This window comes from Schistocerca gregaria, chromosome 2 (genome assembly GCF_023897955.1).
Source record: "Schistocerca gregaria isolate iqSchGreg1 chromosome 2, iqSchGreg1.2, whole genome shotgun sequence".
NCBI lineage: Eukaryota > Metazoa > Arthropoda > Insecta > Orthoptera > Acrididae > Schistocerca > Schistocerca gregaria.
Genome location: NC_064921.1, coordinates 591,575,928 through 591,594,548, shown reverse-complemented (window position 1 = coordinate 591,594,548; position 18,621 = coordinate 591,575,928). Strand labels below are relative to the sequence as shown.

Below are 18,621 nucleotides of genomic sequence, written 5' to 3'. Positions count from 1 at the left end.
GGATCGTAGCCAACGGCATTTGGAGCACACAACTGATTGTAAGGAGTGGCGTGTGCGGCGTCACCAAGTCGGTACCGTGCCAGGGCGAGTGCTGCGCGTAGTCCCACTGTTCAAGAATGGCTCTGAGCACGGTGGGACTTAACATCAGTCCCCTAGAACGTAGAACTACTTAACCCTAACTAACCTAAGGACATCACACACATCCATGCCCGAGGCAGGATTCCAACGTGCGACCGTAGCGGTCGTGCGGTTCCACACGGAAGCGCCTAGAACCGCTCGGCCACATCGGCCGGCCATCCCACTGTAATCTTGGAGAAAACAGTGGGTTTTAGCCAATACTTTCAACTTTCTTCCTCCCAAAACTGGGTACCAGCTCCGAGATCCTCTGCAAGAACCAATACTCTGATTCGAAGACGTAAATACACTCCTGGAAATTGAAATAAGAACACCGTGAATTCACTGTCCCAGGAAGGGGAAACTTTATTGATACATTCCTGGGGTCAGATACATCACATGATCACACTGACAGAACCACAGGCACATAGACACAGGCCACAGAGCATGCACAATGTCGGCACTAGTACAGTGTATATCCACCTTTCGCAGCAATGCAGGCTGCTATTCTCCCATGGAGACGATCGTAGAGATGCTGGATGTAGTCCTGTGGAACGGCTTGCCATGCCATTTCCACTTGGCGCCTGAGTTGGACCAGCATTCGTGCTGGACGTGCAGACCGCGTGAGACGACGCTTCATCCAGTCCCAAACATGCTCAATGGGGGACAGATCCGGAGATCTTGCTGGCCAGGGTAGTTGACTTACACCTTCTAGAGCACGTTGGGTGGCACGTGATACATGCGGACGTGCATTGTCCTGTTGGAACAGCAAGTTCCCTTGCCGGTCTAGGAATGGTAGAACGATGGGTTCGATGACGGTTTGAATGTACCGTTCACTATTCAGTGTCCCCTCGACGATCACCAGAGGTGTACGGCCAGTGTAGGAGATCGCTCCCCACACCATGATGCCGGGTGTTGGCCCTGTGTGCCTCGGTCGTATGCAGTCCTGATTGTGGCGCTCACCTGCACGGCGCCAAACACGCATACGACCATCATTGGCACCAAGGCAGAAGCGACTCTCATCGCTGAAGACGACACGTCTCCATTCGTCCCTCCATTCACGCCTGTCGCGACACCACTGGAGGCGGGCTGCACGATGTTGGGGCGTGAGCGGAAGACGGCCTAACGGTGTGCGGGACCGTAGCCCAGCTTCCTGGAGACGGTTGCGAATGGTCCTCGCCGATACCCCAGGAGCAACAGTGTCCCCAATTTGCTGGGAAGTGGCGGTGCGGTCCCCTACGGCACTGCGTAGGATCCTACGGTCTTGGCGTGCATCCGTGCTTCGCTGCGGTCCGGTCCCAGGTCGACAGGCACGTGCACCTTCCGCCGACCATTGACGACAACATCGATGTAGTGTGGAGACCTCACGCCCCACGTGTTGAGCAATTCGGCGTTACGTCCACTAGGCCTCCCGCATGCCCACTATACGCCCTCGCTCAAAGTCCGTCAACTGCACATACGGTTCACGTCCACGCTGTCGCGGCATGCTACCAGTGTCAAAGACTGCGATGGAGCTCCGTATGCCACGGCAAACTGGCTGACACTGACGGCGGCTGTGCACAAATGCTGCGCAGCTAGCGCCATTCGACGGCCAACACCGCGGTTCCTGGTGTGTCCGCTGTGCCGTCCGTGTGATCATTGCTTGTACAGCCCTCTCGCAGTGTCCGGAGCAAGTATGGTGGGTCTGACACACCGGTGTCAATATGTTCTTTTTTCCATTTCCAGGAGTGTATTAAAGGGCTACGGTCAGGTTGGAAAATTCCAGTCTTAACAATCTAAAATTGGTTCATATTTAAATTCCCTTTTCTCAGAAGATATTCGGAACAATAAATTGAAAAAGGAAAAAAATGTCACCTGCAGATTACCTATTTCTGACCACTGTAACAGAGGGATTGTGAAAGTTTTGATTAGCATAGAGGTAATGGTTATTTTTGTGAAAAGGTAACATAATAATCTGTCTACTCTTTTTATGTATGAGGCCCTAACTTCTTTCAGATTTACAAAAAAAGGAACCCCTTTGCTAAAACATGAGCACTACACCAGTGAGTACAGCCTGTAATTTTGAACTAATTAAAGCAAATATGAACTGAGAAGAAGTACACGTTCATCTTAAAAAATACAGTTTACTGGAAAAAGGCATTAAAGTTGTCAGTGCCCCATATAATAAGCTGTCAGTTGCTTCTTGCATTTCATCTTGCAGTTATCTTCTCCCTGCTCATCTGCACTGTCTTCCCTTTGTTTCAAGGTTTCTAACAGCTATCTCTGATGGTCTATGTCTTTCTTTAGCTAAATTTAACAGTTCTCCCACTGTGAAACAGCCAACAGGTTATTTTCAAGACTTCACACATTGCAACATTTCTTTCATTGAGCATTACCACTGCATCAAAGACGCCAAAACGCAGTGTACTAGCTGACATAAACACTGTCTTGTTACTTCTGGCCCAGATTATGCTGCTGGTGGACTTGTTAGGATTCTGAGTGAGGCCATGAAGACACTTCTTCAATTGTCTTACATCTGAAAAATGTTTGAAAGTTCCCTTCAAGACCTCTACTATGACATAAAGTATAGCTGGTTTGTGAATAAATTTCCCACCATTTTGCCCTGCTCTGTGGTATTTTCATCATGGGTCACTTCCTGGAGGTCGTAGGCTATGAATGGGTGTATCGTCCGTTGATGAGAGCTCAAACAAAACTGCCCATACAGCTTTTCTCACATATGCAACACTAATAAAAGTTTGAGTGAATACCATGCCATAATAATTTTGAGTTTTATCTGTGACAACATCTAGCCCATTTATGCAGTTTTCAGTTGTCGCAGCCTCATATTTACTTTGTAGATGACTTATGCACTCCAGTTTAGTGACAGTTAAATTTTATCTATATGGCTTCTCTTTCTCAACTCCTCTAAAAACTTTAGGATCCCCAGTCCCTAAGTAATTCCCTTGGATGCGGGTGATACAAAAAATAAAATTTCTGTCTGAGAACTGTCAAATGTACATAGTCACAACCGCACAGTGTTTCATTTAAATGAATAAATAAGAAATAAGGCAAAATTATATAATATGTTCACAAAGAGGGGGTGCCATTACGCCCCATTGTCAGCAACATCAGAGCACCTACATCTTTGTTGGGCAAATATCTGACGAGAATATTAAGTCCATATGTGGGTAAATGCCCTCATCACATCCGTAATTCCGTGTATTTTGTTAAACGCTTGATAGCTTTAGGTTGGATGAGTCAGATATCATGGTGAGTTTTGATGTTGTTTCCTTGTTTACGAGGGTACCCCTGCGAGAGTCACTAGAATTGATTAGCCAGAAGTTTGACGAGAAGACCACTGAACGTTTTAGGCATGTCTTGACTTCCACGTAATTTCTTTTTAATGGAGAATGCAACGAACAAACGGAGGGAGTCGCCATGGGTAGCCTACTTTCACCGGTGGTAGCGAATTTGTACATGGAGAACTTCGAGGAGGAAGCCCTGTCGTCATCCGAATGGAAACCTACTTGCTTTTTCCGTTACGTGGACGACACGTTCGTCATCTGGCCACATGGTATGGATAAACTCCTTGACTTCCTTACACATCTAAACTCCATACACCCCAACATCAAATTCACTATGGAGACTGAAAAGGAGGGTAAATTACCTTTCCTTGACGTCTTGGTCAGGAGAAGGGCTGACGGCACCCTAGGTCATGGGGTGTATCGAAAGACAACACACACTGATCTGTATTTGCACGCAGACAGCTGCCACCACCCTTCACAGAGGAATGGGGGTACTTAAAACTCTAGTACATAGGGCGCGCACTATCTCTGACACAGACAGTCTACCCCAGGAATTGGAACATCTGAGAACTGTGTTTCGAAAAAATGGGTACTCAGAGTGGCAGATCCAACGTGCTCTCCGCCCAACCACTGCAGCACAACCTGTTGAGATGGATGAAGTCACGAGGGAGGAGGTAGGCACTGCATTTATTCCATACACAGGCGCACTCTAGGGGAAAATCGCCCGCATTTTGAAGAAACACCGGGTCCTCCGAATAAAACTCGTGCACTGATGGGGAGCGCCAAAGGTGACCGCGGTTTGTGGAAGGCCGACGTGTACCAGATTCCGTGTCAATGTGGCAGGTCGTATATTGGTCAGACGATGCGTACCGTCGAGGATAGATGCCGTGAACACCAGAGGCACACTCGACTGATGTATCCGGGCAAGTCGGCGGTCGCTGAACGTTGTTTGTCGGAAAATCACGCTATGGAGTATGAACGCACGAGGATTCTGGTACAGACGTCGAGATACTGGGACAGCGTTGTTAGAGAGGCCATAGAAATTCGCACCAATGACGACCTCATAAACCATGACTGTGGCTATAATCTTAGCAAGGCTTGGGAACCAGCGATTGGGTTAATCAAGAGTAAATCGAGCAAACGTATAGTTGTGACGACCACGGCGGACACCGACGTCATCTCAGACGTTATCTCAGACGCCGTTGCAATCTGTTCCACCGCGCTACCGTGACGCGGGGCGCGGACGGAGGGAGTGCGCCGCGGGCGGAGGGTATTTAAATCGGCCGCCGCCGCGACCGAACGCAGTTCCCCCTGAGCAGCCATAGCGTACGGATCTCCGTACCGGCACGTTCACAGGAGCTCAGTCCACCAGTTCCTCATGATGGCGACATGTGTGATCGCCGAAATATTGTGCCCGTTGGAAACTGTAGACCGGCAGTACACCCGTGGATACATATGTATCATATACAGTTGCAGAGGGAAATTTTCAAAGATTAAGACCAGTGAAGAAAACAAAAATGGAAAACGTCAAGATTTCCACCTTCCCAGCACCTCTTAGTTACTTGAGAAATGTTGTGAACTTCCTAATGCAATGGAAAAAGCGTACTTTCCTCTGAAAATATTAGAAAACATACACGTAATGCATTTTATTGTTTGCTACCTGCGACAACAGTAGTCACACATTGTATTTGCTTTCAGCATTTCTGTACGATGCAAATATTTGTTACTGGGTAAGTTTTAGACTAGGTCCGTTGCATGTTACTTTGTGTCAGTTTCGCAGTTCTTAGGATCTGACAAGATTAAAATAACGGTAGCATTGAAAATGAGATCTGCACTCTTTGGCCAATCTGTGAAAGAGACTTGACAATGTTTTGTATATAAACGCCACATGAACAAGTGTCTGTTAAGCATTGGGATCACGATGTCCAACATGGAGATAAAGAAGAAACCTCTCAGAGTGAATTGTCATTCTCTATGTAGTAAATTATGTATGGCTTCGTTTATTAAAGTTAACGATTGGGTACAATAATTATAAAGTCCTTTCTAGCACTGGTGATGTTTACTGTAAGCGGGATAAGCAGCGACGTTAACTCATTTTTACTGAATCTGTGCATATGGTCTTTAAGACAACAACATGATTAAGTGTTTCAAATTGTTGTTGCAGGGTTCAAGTTATTTCAGACAATTATATTTGAAAGTTCAATTTTAAGCACCGCAAATCGTAGAAAAGTGCCTAAACAACTTTTGGAAACAATAGTTGACTATACTCGTTTCTTCTTAGACACACACCATGGTAAAGATCGGAATGTAATCACTTCAAATGCAATCACTTAAAAAAAATATATTTTCACAAACAATTATCCTGAAATGAGGAGAGAAAGACCCGTAAATCTCAGCTCACAGAAGTGACATTTTCAAAGGAAATACAGATTTCTGCAAAATTAGTGATGTATCTTTTCTTTTCTAGTTTTAACTACTGAATGTTTGCTTTTCTGATTTAAAAGCTCTTTTTTTCATTTCTATTCAGGCTCTATAAGCGGTACATTGCACAAAAGCTCGAAAATGATGCAAGTAATTTATGTTTAATGTGACGTTTCTGAAAAATGTGTGTGATTTGTAATCCCCGTTCCCTCGTCCTGTATAGCGTAACGTAATCTCCGTGACATGCACAACGTATGACGGGTAATAAGTCTCCACCAAAATCTCGTACTGCAATTAGCAGCATAAACTGCTAGTGCAGTCACGCCTGTGGCTATCACTTGGGCTGTGACGTCACTAAAGGCAAGGCGAGGCGAGGCCCACGAGAAAGGCAGGCTTTGCTGCGTACGTCGTATCACGTGACGCTTCAGGTCTTACGAGGGCCAGCACCCGTCTCCGGCGGGGAGCGAGTAACTATTTCAGACGTGTTTAACAATCCTTGACTGCGTGTTTAAATACATGCTAGAACTCGATAGCACAACAAAATCGAGACCTTCAGTCGGAGTCTTTTGAATTAAATATTGATTTCCCGTGGGTCTTGCACGAAACCGAGCGTTCCTGAGGTGTCGCGGACAGGCCTATTAGTGTGACGTCACAAGTTCGTTGCAGGGCCCATTTAACTCGTTGGCCCCAAGGCAAAGGCCTCATTTCGCGGAGGCCTCTTCCGCAAACTGGTCGCATTTGTTGGCTTCTTTGGTCACAGTTGAAATATTACTATTTGTGCTCATATTCCTTAAATATCTACCTTTCATAGTAGTTTGGTAGTGGAGTGGCTAGAACAAACGACTGTGATTTACGTTACCCAGAGAGCATGTTAGTGCACTCTGGCCACAACTAACGTTTGTTATATTTTTCCTGATATAAATGTCATACAAATTCGGTTGTTAGCAACTCAGTGGGAGAGTACACTGAAGAAGGTGTAAGAAGCGTTCGTTTAGAACCTAGAACTACAGGTGCACAAGCACTGTTTACGGCAACCCTTACACTGGTAACTCAGTGCCCGCTGTCTACCATAATGATCGGGGCTCGGAGAAAAACGGGGCAGGGTTGTTCATAAGGGTATGACCAGCATTTTAGAAAAGCATTTAAATTGATAGCCATATTAATTTCCAAATTTAGTAGCCAATATTTAAAGAGACTAAGAGTCTAGAAAATGGGACGATATTATAACAGATTAGAAGCTTCGTTTAACACAGGGTGCTTTTCAGTTGCGTTCCTGAAGGTCAGACTACGTGGTTTGTGGCCTGACTGTCTGTAGAAAACGTTCCAGCCGGGGAAAGACGGCTTCTCCAAGTCTGACCACACCTCTTGCCATCAGCAAACCGAAGATGGTTCGTAAGTCCTGAGGTGGAACCGGTAAACGATAGCAAGTTGAGGGTAGGCAAGGCAGAGGATTTCTTATGCTCCTCTACGAAAAAAACTAAACGAAACTACGACTTTCGCGAACATAGGTGGAGACGACAGAAACATGAAGATACAGCACTATCTTCATTTATGTACTCCTAGATCCGTAGTCTGCAGACTAGTGTTTACGACAGTGGACTTCTCGATTTTATACCGTATAATTATGAATGTGTAAAGATGCGAAAGTTTTTGCTATTACAGTTGTTAATGGCATGTCACATCTAATTGTGAAACTTTTGGGGAAGGGCTTTTTAGATCATTTATTTGTCTGCTTTATAATTTATTGTAAGTTATACAAAAACGCTGGACAAAGTAATGACCTAAACAAAGTATATAATTTATTTAAATAAGGCAACAGTGATACAGTGTAAATGCACTATCAACCATTGAGCGGAAGAAGAATGGTGGAGAATATGTTGCAATACTGAATTACAAGAATTGATACAAGGTAGGGACAAAGGTATTTTTGGGGGGATGTGGGGCGGGGGGGGGGGGGGGGGGGGCGGGGCGGACAGGACAAAATCATATTCCGACCTTGTCATAGGCTGTAATCGAGTACCACCTTTCAGAGCTTTCAGAGGACAAATATTGAGACTTGATATAATTTGACTTCAACGACAAATTAGTATTGTCAAAGTAAATGAACAGCTGCTTTTTAACATTTATGTCATATTTTGATCATCTACTTTGGCCTAATTCAAGCACTGGTAGACGCGAGAGCCATTAAGAGTGAGATGAGAGCAGAAGCAAGACGCAAATTATAAGTCAAGCACTTCATTTTAAGCAGTCGTCACCGTAAAGACACAGTAAGTAACTATGAGTAAATCAGAGATACCTACGGCTCTAGCAAACTGCAAGAGGTTTGCAATTTGCACGAAGCTAGCAATATGATACAAAAACATGGGCTCGTCCGGGATTTGAACCCGGGACCTCTCGCACCCTAAGCGAGAATCATACCCCTAGACCAACGAGCCGCTCGTGAGAGTAAAGGCCTTTCTCTTGCGTGAGACGCAGCGAGGCGGTCCAGACGCACGCAGAACGCGGCGCGCGCTCTGCGGCCGCCAGCGGCTCCTGTGTTCCGCTCTGCCCGCCTCTCACGAGGCGAACCGCAGCTGTGACGCACACGTGTACAGGCCGGGCGCACGTGCTGCAAGTCTGGCAATAAGTTGGCGTCACGCAGTAATGATCAAGCTAACTTAATTGCAAACTGCAGCATTATCCGACAAATCTAGTATTTTTCTCCACTCTGCTCAAACGTTAGGTGAGGAAGGAGATTGAGAGTTTGACGACTTCAGCATACGTTAGACATGAAACATAAGCCTGCATTAGACTGACAGATGAAACATGAGAATACTCGTCTTAAAAATACAAGCCTAACGCGTGTGCATTAAATTCTATCGTCTCATTTTCATCCTGGCTTTTATGTATTTTAAAACGACACCAATTCACATAAATTTCTGTAGTTTGTCTCCTAGGGACGCCGAATGCTACAAAAAAGTAAAGTCGTGTTTCGTGGTTGGCTGGCAGACGCCGAGATGGGGGTTCAACCGACTATTAGGAAAGCATTTTCCTGTACTTCCTGTACACTGGCACCTTTCGTTGTGAGAGACGAGTTTGAAGCGTATCTGATAAGTGCAGAAGACTGAACTTGCAACATTTCTTTGATTGAAAACGTTACCATTGCATCAAAGACACCAAAATACAGTGTAATAGTTGACACAAACACTGTCTTGCTACTTGTGGCCCAGATTATGCTGTTAATGGACTTGTTAGGATTCTGAGTGAGGCCATGAAGACACTTCTTTAATAGTCTTACATCTGACGAATGTTTGAAAGTTCCCTTCAAGACCTCTACTATGAGATAAAGTATAGCTGGTTTGTGAATAAATTTCCCACCATTTTGCTCTCTTCTGTGGTATTTTCACCATGGATCACTTCGTGGAGGTCATAGACTATGAATCGGCGTATCATCCGTTCAAGAGAGCTGGATCAAAACTGCCCTTACAACTTTTCTCATGTTTGCTACACTAATAAAATGTTGAGCGCATACTATGTCATAATAATTTTGTGTTTTATCTGTGAGAAATTCTAAGAATCTATTCTTACCATCTTATCCTATGCCATCTTGCCCATGTATGCAGTTTTCTGTTGTCACAACCTCATATTCATTTTTGTATGTGACCTATGCACTCCAGTTTAGTGATAGTTACATTTTCTCCCTATGGCTTCTCTTTCTCATTTCCTCTGAAAGCTTTTGGATCCCCTAAATAATTGCTCTTGGATGCGGATGATACAAAAAGTAAAATTTCTATCTGAGAACTGCCAAATGTACATAGTCACAACCACGTAGTTTAAAATGAATGAAATTTTAAATGAGTGAATAAATATTTTTATTTAAATGAATCAATAAATAAGAAATAAGGCAATAATATATATGTATCATATACTGTTGCAAAGGGAAAATTTCAAAGATTAAGACCAATGAAGAAAACAAAAATGGAAAACTTCAAGATTTCAACCTGCCCACAACCCCTTAGTTACTTGAGAAATGGTGTCAACTTCCTAATGCAATGGACAAAGATTACTTTCCTCTCAACATATTATAAAACGTACACTTAACGCATTTTATTGTTTGCTACCTTTGATCATCAGTAGTCACTCATTGTATATGTTTTCAGCATTTCGGTAATGGGTAAGTTTCAGGCATAGCTTTAGACTAGGTTCGTTGCATGTTACTTTGTGTCAGTTTCGCACTTCTTAGGATCTGAGAAGATGAAAATAACGAGAGCATTGAAAATGACAGTGTAGCAGCTGCTGTGGTATAGCCTCCCATTCTTGCACCAGTGCCTGTCGGAGCTCATGCAGTGTCGTAGGGGTTTGAAGACATGCAGCGATACGTCGACCGAGAGCATCCCCGACGTGCTGGAGATCAGACAGGCCACTCCATTCGCCTGATATCTTCTGTTTCAAGGTACTCCTCCACGATGGCGACTCGGTGGGGCCGTGCGTTATCATCCATCAGGAAGAAGTGGGACCCACTGCACCCCTGAAACGCCGACATACTGGTGCAAAATAACGTCCCGATACACGTGGCCTGTTACAGTTCCTCTGTCAAAGACATGCAGGGGTGTGCGTGTACCAATCATTATCCCACCCCACACCATTAAACCATCACCGCTATACATGTCCGTTTCAAGGACATTAAGAAGTTGGTATCTGGTTCCTGGTTCACGCCAAATGAAAAAGCGGCAAGAATCACTTTTCAGACTATACCTGGACTCGTCCGTGAACATAACCTGCGACCTCTTCCAATGACCACGTACTGTGTTCTTGTACCAGGATCCTCTCCTGTGACCAGGGGTCAGTGGAATGCAGCTTGCAGGTCTCCAGGCGAATAAACCATGTCTGTTCAGTCGTCTGTAGACTGTGTGTCAAGACAACAGTTCCAGTGGATACGATAAGGTCCCAAGCAAGGTACCTGCAGTACTCTGTGGCCGTCTGCAGGCACTGATGGTGATACATCGGTCTTCTTGTGGTGTTGTACAAGGTGGAGGTCCTGTACTGTAGAGCCTACACACGTTTCCTGTCTGCTGGAAACGTTGCCATAATCTTGAGATCACATTTTGTGGCACATGGAGGGACCGTACTTCGACCTGCTGTTTGACCAGCGTCCAGTCGCCCTAGTATTCTACCTTCATAACGTCATCAATATGTTTTCTTTGACCATTTTAAACACAGTCACCATTAGCACGTCTGAAAACGTCTGCACACTTACTTTCTGCACCGTGCACCAACATGCGTATGTGGACTGCTGCCAGCGCCGTCGTGCGACGACCGTAGGTCAAGTGCACCACATGGTCATACCCCGCAAATCACCCACCAGATCGTTGTTTCACCATGTATCAGCATTATCCTTAATTTATGAGCATGAGTGTATTTCAGACTCATTTAACAATCCGTGACTACGCGTTTAAATGCATGAAATTTCCCAATAGCACAAGAAGATTAAGACGTTCAGTCGGTGTCTTTTGAATTAAACATATGTTTCCCGTGGGTCTTGCACGAAGCCGCGTGCTCCTAAAATGTGATGAAAACGCCTACTAATGTGACGCCACAAGTTCGTTGCAGGTCCCATTTAACTAGTTGGCCCCAAGGCAAAGGCCTCCATTCGTGGAGGCCTCTTTTGGAAAACTGGTCGAATTTTTCGACTCCATTGCCCACAGCTGAAAGATTACCAATTGTGCACCTATACCTCAAGGCTCTCCCTTTCATACTACATTGGTAGTCGAGTGGCCAGGACAAACGACTATGATTTGCGTTAATTAGCAAGCAAGTTAGTGCACTCTCTACAAAAAACATTTGTTACATTTTTCCTGAAAAAAATGTCATCCAAATTCCGGTGGTAGCAACTCAGTGGGAGAGTATACTGAAGAAGGTGTAAGAAGCGTTCTTTTAGAACGCACTGTTTTCGGCAAGCCTTACACTGGTAACTGAGTGCCGCTGTCTAACATAATGATCGAGGAGCGGACAAGAACGGGGCGGGGTTGTTCATAAGGGTATGACCAGAATTTCAGTACAAGCGTTTATATTGATAACCATATTAATTTCCAAATTTAGTAGCTAATTTTTAAAGAGAACAAAAGTCTAGAAAATGGGAAGATATTATAACACATTAGAAGCTTCGTTTAACACTGGGCACTTTTCAGTTGCGTTCCTGAATGTTAGACCAGGTGGTTTGTGGCCTGACTGTCTGTAGAAAATCAGTCCAGCCAGGAAAAGACGTCCTCTCCAAGTCTGATCACACCTGTTGCCAACAACAAACTGGAGAAGGTTCCTACGTCTTGAAGTGAGACCGGTAAACCATAGTAAAGTGAGGGTAGGCCAGGCAGAGGATTTCGTATGCTCCTCTAAGAAAAAAACTAAAAGAAACTACGACTTTCGCGAACATAGGTGGAGACGACAGAAAGTTGAGGATACAGCGCTCCCTCCATTTATGTGTTCCTAGATCCGTAGTCTGCAGACTTGTGTTAACTACAGTGTTAGAGCTAAGTGAAGTACTGTTTGTGCCAAGTGGTGTTTTCAATTTTATACCGTATAATTGTGAATGTGTAAAGTTGCAAAAGTTTGTTGCTATTACAGTTGTTAATGACACACCACATCTAGTTCTGAAATTTTTGGGCAAGGGCTTCTTAGATCATGTATTTTCCTGATTTATAATTTATTGTGAGTTATACAAAAACGATGGACTAAGTAATGACGTGAACAAAACATATAATTTTTTAAAGGGGTAATACAGTGTAAATGCTCTAAGAACCATAGTGTGGTAAATACTACGCAAAATCTATGGGCCAATAAGGGAGGAAGAAGGCTGGAGAATACGCTGCATTACTGAATTACAAGAGTTAATACAAGGTAGGGAGACAGTAAAATGTGTGAAATCACAGCCCTTACGATGAATAGGCCGTTTAGCTTTTTTTATTGGTAACGCCAGGTAGCGCTCTGTATGAAGATCACTGGCTGTGCTGTGTGCAGTCTGTGGCTGGTTGCAATTGTTGTAATACTCACCATTGTAGTGTTGGGCAGTTGGCTGTTACCGGCGCGTAGGGTTGGGCAGTTCGAGGTGAGCCGCCAGCAGTGGTGGATGTGGGGGGAGAGGTGGCGGAGTTTTGAAATTTGTAAGAATGGATGTCATGAACTGATATATATTACGACTATTAAGGTAAATACATTGTTTGTTCTCTATTAAAATCTCTCATTCGCTAACTATGCCTATCAGTAGTTAGTGCCTTCTGTAGTTTGAATCTTTTATTTAGCTGGCAGTAGTGGCGCTCGCTGTATTGCAGTAGTTCGAGTAACGAAGATTTTTGGTGAGGTAACTGATTTGTGAAAGGTATAGGTTAATGTTAGTCAGAGCCATTCTTTTGTAGGGATTACTGAAAGTCAGCTTGCGTTGCTCTAAAAAAATATTGTGTGTCAGTTTAAGCACAGTCATGTATAAATTGTTCTAAGGGGATGTTTCATATTCAGCTAGGCGAAAAGGGGACCTAGAAGAAGATGAATTGACAACGTAATAATGGATCTCATAAGTATAGGAGTCCAGAAAACAGCAGCAAATAACAGAGAAGTGTAGAGGAACATCGTTGAAGAAGCCGAGGCTCACCAATGGCCATAGCGCTACTGAAGAAGAAGTGATCGAGTGTTATTTTGGAGATTGTAGACATTTGTGTTTGATAGGGGAGGCGGTGAATAAAATGTAAATAATATTAATAGAATATTGGTTTGAAATCTTAGACAACGGTTTTTTCTAGGGGATGGGGTGGGGAGGCGGACGGGACAAAATCATATTCCGAACTTGTCATACTCTGTAACCGGGTACCATCGTTTTAAGGACAAATATTGAGACTTGAAATCACTTTACTTCTATGACAAATTATTATTGTCTGAGTAAATGAATAGCAGTTTTTGGTATTTATATCGTATTTTCCTCATCTACTTTGGCTAAATTCAAGTACTGGAAGACGCTGCCGCCATTACGGTCTTCTTCTGGAACCTGTTAAATCAAGAAGAGTGAGATGAGAGTAGCATCAAGACGCAAATTAGAAATTAAGCACATGATTTTTTGCAGCCGTCACCATGAAGACACAGTAAGTAACTATCAGTAAATCAAAGATACCTACGGCTCTAGTGATTTGCTACAGTTTTGCAAAATTACACGTAGCTAGGAATATAATACAAGAACGTAAATAAGTTATACAAAACTGCAATGAGTCACTTTTTTGAATAATTATGTTTTATTCCATGAACCAGTTTTCGAAACTTTTTAGGTTCATCTTCAGATGGTTTCAGGAAGTTACATCATTATTCCTAGCATAATTCTGGGTGCTGGCTCTATGACAAAAAGATGGAACACACTTTAATGTATACCCATGACTATAGCTTATCTGTCGATATAGATGTAAATTTAGTTTTTTACTTACTGCGACAGTATAGCCGGCTTTTTTCGGTTAATGTCCATCTGTCTACCTCCATTTTGATGTCTAGTTGTTGTATCACTACACGCACTTCCACAGGAACTATATTAATTACACTCTGGAGCGAGACTTTTCCAGTATCCAGCATGAGATTTACAACTGTTTCTTGTAGCAAAGGTCTTGACAGAAAGATATGGCATAGGCCTAATTTGCAGAGAGATGTAATTTGTTCTTCTTTACATGCATTAAGGTCGATATAGGGCAAATATTTTAATCAGACTGGCGATAACATGAGAATACAAAATAAAATAAATAAATAAACTACTGCAAGAAGAACTTCAGGTGATCTGATATCTTATTACTATTTGTATATTACGTATAATACAGGCAGTTTATAGCGTTTTATATTTTTTATTTAATTTTTCAATTTTTTATGTGATTGGCATTAACATGGATATCCATGAATCAATGCTACACAGTTATTGTATCTGCAGTGAGATGCAGCTGTCTGTTAGACTAGCACATTCATATTTAAATTTAAATTAATAACTAACCTTCAGATGAACTGTTGACTTATTTCTGTTGTTATGTTAAGATGATCTGGGGCATTAGCAAGAGTAGATTCTGTTTATTTTAGCTAAAGGTATATGTATAAAAGTTATAGTGATTGTAATGGACTGAGCTGTTTGTATGGCTGTACACTTTATATTTAAAAACCATGAATAAAAGTTCTTTAACTGTTGACTTATTTTTATTCTAACATTGTGATCTGGAATATTGGTAAAGGCAGCTTCTGTTTGTTCCAGCTAGAAGTAATATGTATAAAAGTACTGATTTATTTTAGCAGTAGAGGGCTTTAACATTTAGAAATATACACTCCTGGAAATGGAAAAAAGAACACATTGACACCGGTGTGTCAGACCCACCATACTTGCTCCGGACACTGCGAGAGGGCTGTACAAGCAATGATCACACGCACGGCACAGCGGACACACCAGGAACCGCGGTGTTGGCCGTCGAATGGCGCTAGATGCACAGCATTTGTGCACCGCCGCCGTCAGTGTCAGCCAGTTTGCCGTGGCATACGGAGCTCCATCGCAGTCTTTAACACTGGTAGCATGCCGCGACAGCGTGGACGTGAACCGTATGTGCAGTTGACGGACTTTGAGCGAGGGCGTATAGTGGGCATGCGGGAGGCCGGGTGGACGTACCGCCGAATTGCTCAACACGTGGGGCGTGAGGTCAGTACATAGATGTTGTCGCCAGTGGTCGGCGGAAGGTGCACGTGCCCGTCGACCTGGGACCGGACCGCAGCAACGAACCGGATGCACGCCAAGACCGTAGGATCCTACGCAGTGCAGTGCCGTAGGGGACCGCACCGCCACTTCCCAGCAAATTAGGGCACTGTTGCTCCTGGGGTATCGGCGAGGACCATTCGCAACCGTCTCCATGAAGCTGGGCTACGGTCCCGCACACCGTTAGGCCGTCTTCCGCTCACGCCCCAACATCGTGCAGCCCGCCTCCAGTGGTGTCGCGACAGGCGTGAATGGAGGGACGAATGGAGACGTGTCGTCTTCAGCGATGAGAGTCGCTTCTGCCTTGGTGCCAATGATGGTCGTATGCGTGTTTGGCGCCGTGCAGGTGAGCGCCACAATCAGGACTGCATACGACCGAGGCACACAGGGCCAACACCCGGCATCATGGTGTGGGGAGCGATCTCCTACACTGGCCGTACACCTCTGGTGATCGTCGAGGGGACACTGAATAGTGCACGGTACATCCAAACCGTCATCGAACCCATCGTTCTACCATTCCTAGACCGGCAAGGGAACTTGCTGTTCCAACAGGACAATGCACGTCCGCATGTATCCCGTGCCACCCAACGTGCTGTAGAAGGTGTAAGTCAACTACCCTGGCCAGAAAGATCTCCGGATCTGTCCCTCATTGAGCATGTTTGGGATTGGATGAAGCGTCGTCTCACGCGGTCTGCACGTCCAGCACGAACGCTGGTCCAACTGAGGCGCCAGGTGGAAATGGCATGGCAAGCTATTCCACAGGACTACATCCAGCATCTCTACGATCGTCTTCGTGGGAGATTAGCAGCCTGCATTGCTGCGAAAGGTGGATATACACTATACTAGTGCCGACATTGTGCATGCTCTGTTGCCTGTGTCTATGTGCCTGTGTTTCTGTCAGTGTGATCATGTGATGTATCTGACCCCAGGAATGTGTCAATAAAGTTTCCCCTTCCTGGGACAATGAATTCACGGTGTTCTTATTTCAATTTCCAGGAGTGTAGTACAGGTTTTATTCTGTGGTAGAATATTACATTGGCATCGGTGTAGTTAGGATAAGGAGGGGGATGGGGGTTCGTTGGGTGGGAGTGGGATGGAGACGCGGTGTAGGGTTCATTGACTAGTCACTTGTTTTGAACTAGTAGTTCTTCAAAGTTCTGAAGGAAAAATTTGTTTCTCAGTTCAATTTGGTCATTGAGTAGGTAGTCACATGCTGTATTTGTGTGGATAAATATTTCAGTTTCTTCAATAAGGTGCCTTTGTTGGCAAAATGGAGTATTTGTAGGTTCTCTTCTGTGTTGTTTGCAGAATGATTGTGTTGGGCAAGATGTGAGGCTAAGCTGGACTTATTTAGGTTGTTAAGATGGAGTGCAACTATGTGCTCTTTAAATCTTGTTGTGAAGCTTATACCAGTTTGTCCAGTGTAGAAGCTTGGACATGAGTTACACATGAGGTTCTATACACCTGACTTTTGACAGCGTTGTATAGTGGTTTTTGTGCTGCGTATGAATTTATTTTGTTGTTGGTGAAGAAAGTTATTTTTATGTTGTATGTTTTGAAGAGGTTGACAATTTGGTGAGAAATCTTCCCTAGGAAAGGCAGGCTTATAAACGTAGTCGTCTTGTTTGTCAGTGGTTGTTCAGCAGTTGGTTGATTTAATTTTGCTGTATGGATTAGTTTATCTATTATTGCAGGATTGTACTCATTGTTGGAGGGAACTGATTTAATAATTTCTGTTTCTTTTTGTCTTTGATTTGTGTCCACTGGTATTTTAAGCATGCGATTAACCATTGTTCTCAAGAATGTCGCTGGCCGCGGTGGTCTAGTGGTTCTAGGCGCGCAGTCCGGAACCGCGGGACTGCTACGGTCGCAGGTTCGAATCCTGCCTCGGGCATGGATGTGTATGATGTCCTTAGGTTAGTTAGGTTTAAATAGTTCTAAGTTCTAGGGGACTGATGACCACAGATGTTAAGTCCCATAGTGCTTAGACCCATTTGGACCGTTTGGACAAAAACAGGGGCTCGTCCGGGATTTGAACCCGGGACCTCTCGCACCCTAAGCGAGAATCATACCCCTAGACCAACGAGCCGGTCGTGAGAGAAAAAGACTTTCACTGATGTGAGACGCAGCGAGGCGGTCCAGCTGCGTGCAGAACGCGGCGCGCTGTGCGGCCGCCAGGGCTCCTGTGTTCCGCTCTGGCCGCCTCTCGGGAGGCGAACCGCAGCTGTTACGCACACGTGTACAGGCCGAGCGCACGTGCTGCAAGTCTGGCAGCTTTCAGCCAAGGCTGCCCACTTTCATAGCTGCGTGGCGCAGTCGAAATTGTTGAGCTTGAGCAAGTAAAACGACTTCAGAAGCAGAGAACAGAAGCAAGTTGGCATCACGCAGTAATGATAAAGCTAACTTAATTGCAAACTGCAGCACTATCCGACAAATCTAGTATTTTTCTCCACTCTGCTCGAACGTTAGATGAGGATGGAGAGTGAGAGTTTGACGTCGCGTCGCCTTCAGCATATTTTGGACATGAAACAAAAGCCTGCATTAGAATGACTTAGGAAATATGAGAATACGCGTCTTAAAAATACGAGCCTAACGCGTGTGCATTAAATTCTATCGTCTTATTCTCATCCTGACTTTTATGTATTTTAAAACGACACCAATTCACATAAATTTCTGTAGTTTGTCTCCTAGGGACATCGAATTGTACAAAAAAGTAAAGTGGATGGCGTGGTTGGCTGGCAGACGCCGAGATGGGGGTTCAGCCGACTAATAGGAAAGCATTTCCCTGTCCATTCCTGCACATTGTCGTCTTTCGTTGTGAGAGACGAGTGTTACGTGTATCTGATACTTGCAGAAGACTGAAATCGGTGACTGTAGTGTGGTGTCATGTTTGCATTGTATGATAATCAGGGAAGGGAGAAGGTGAGAAGCGGTACCATCAGGAAAGGGGACGTCGAGCGTAACGTTCCCACCCGATGAACGGACCACTATGGAATTTGTCCCCTGCCCTCACCCCTTGAGACACTGCGGAGAGGTTCGTAATTTAATCGAGGACACGGTGCAAAGTCTGTTGAA

At 44.4% G+C, this 18,621-nt stretch overlaps 2 non-coding genes across 2 annotated transcripts; both read right to left on the bottom strand.

The window, feature by feature from the left end:
• Positions 1-8,182: 8,182 nt before the first annotated feature.
• Positions 8,183-8,254, bottom strand: Trnap-agg (transfer RNA proline (anticodon AGG)). Its single transcript has one exon. It is a non-coding gene; the product is annotated as a tRNA-Pro (tRNA).
• A 9,309-nt stretch (positions 8,255-17,563) lies between these two features.
• Positions 17,564-17,635, bottom strand: Trnap-agg (transfer RNA proline (anticodon AGG)). The gene has a single exon. It is a non-coding gene; the product is annotated as a tRNA-Pro (tRNA).
• Positions 17,636-18,621: the final 986 nt, after the last annotated feature.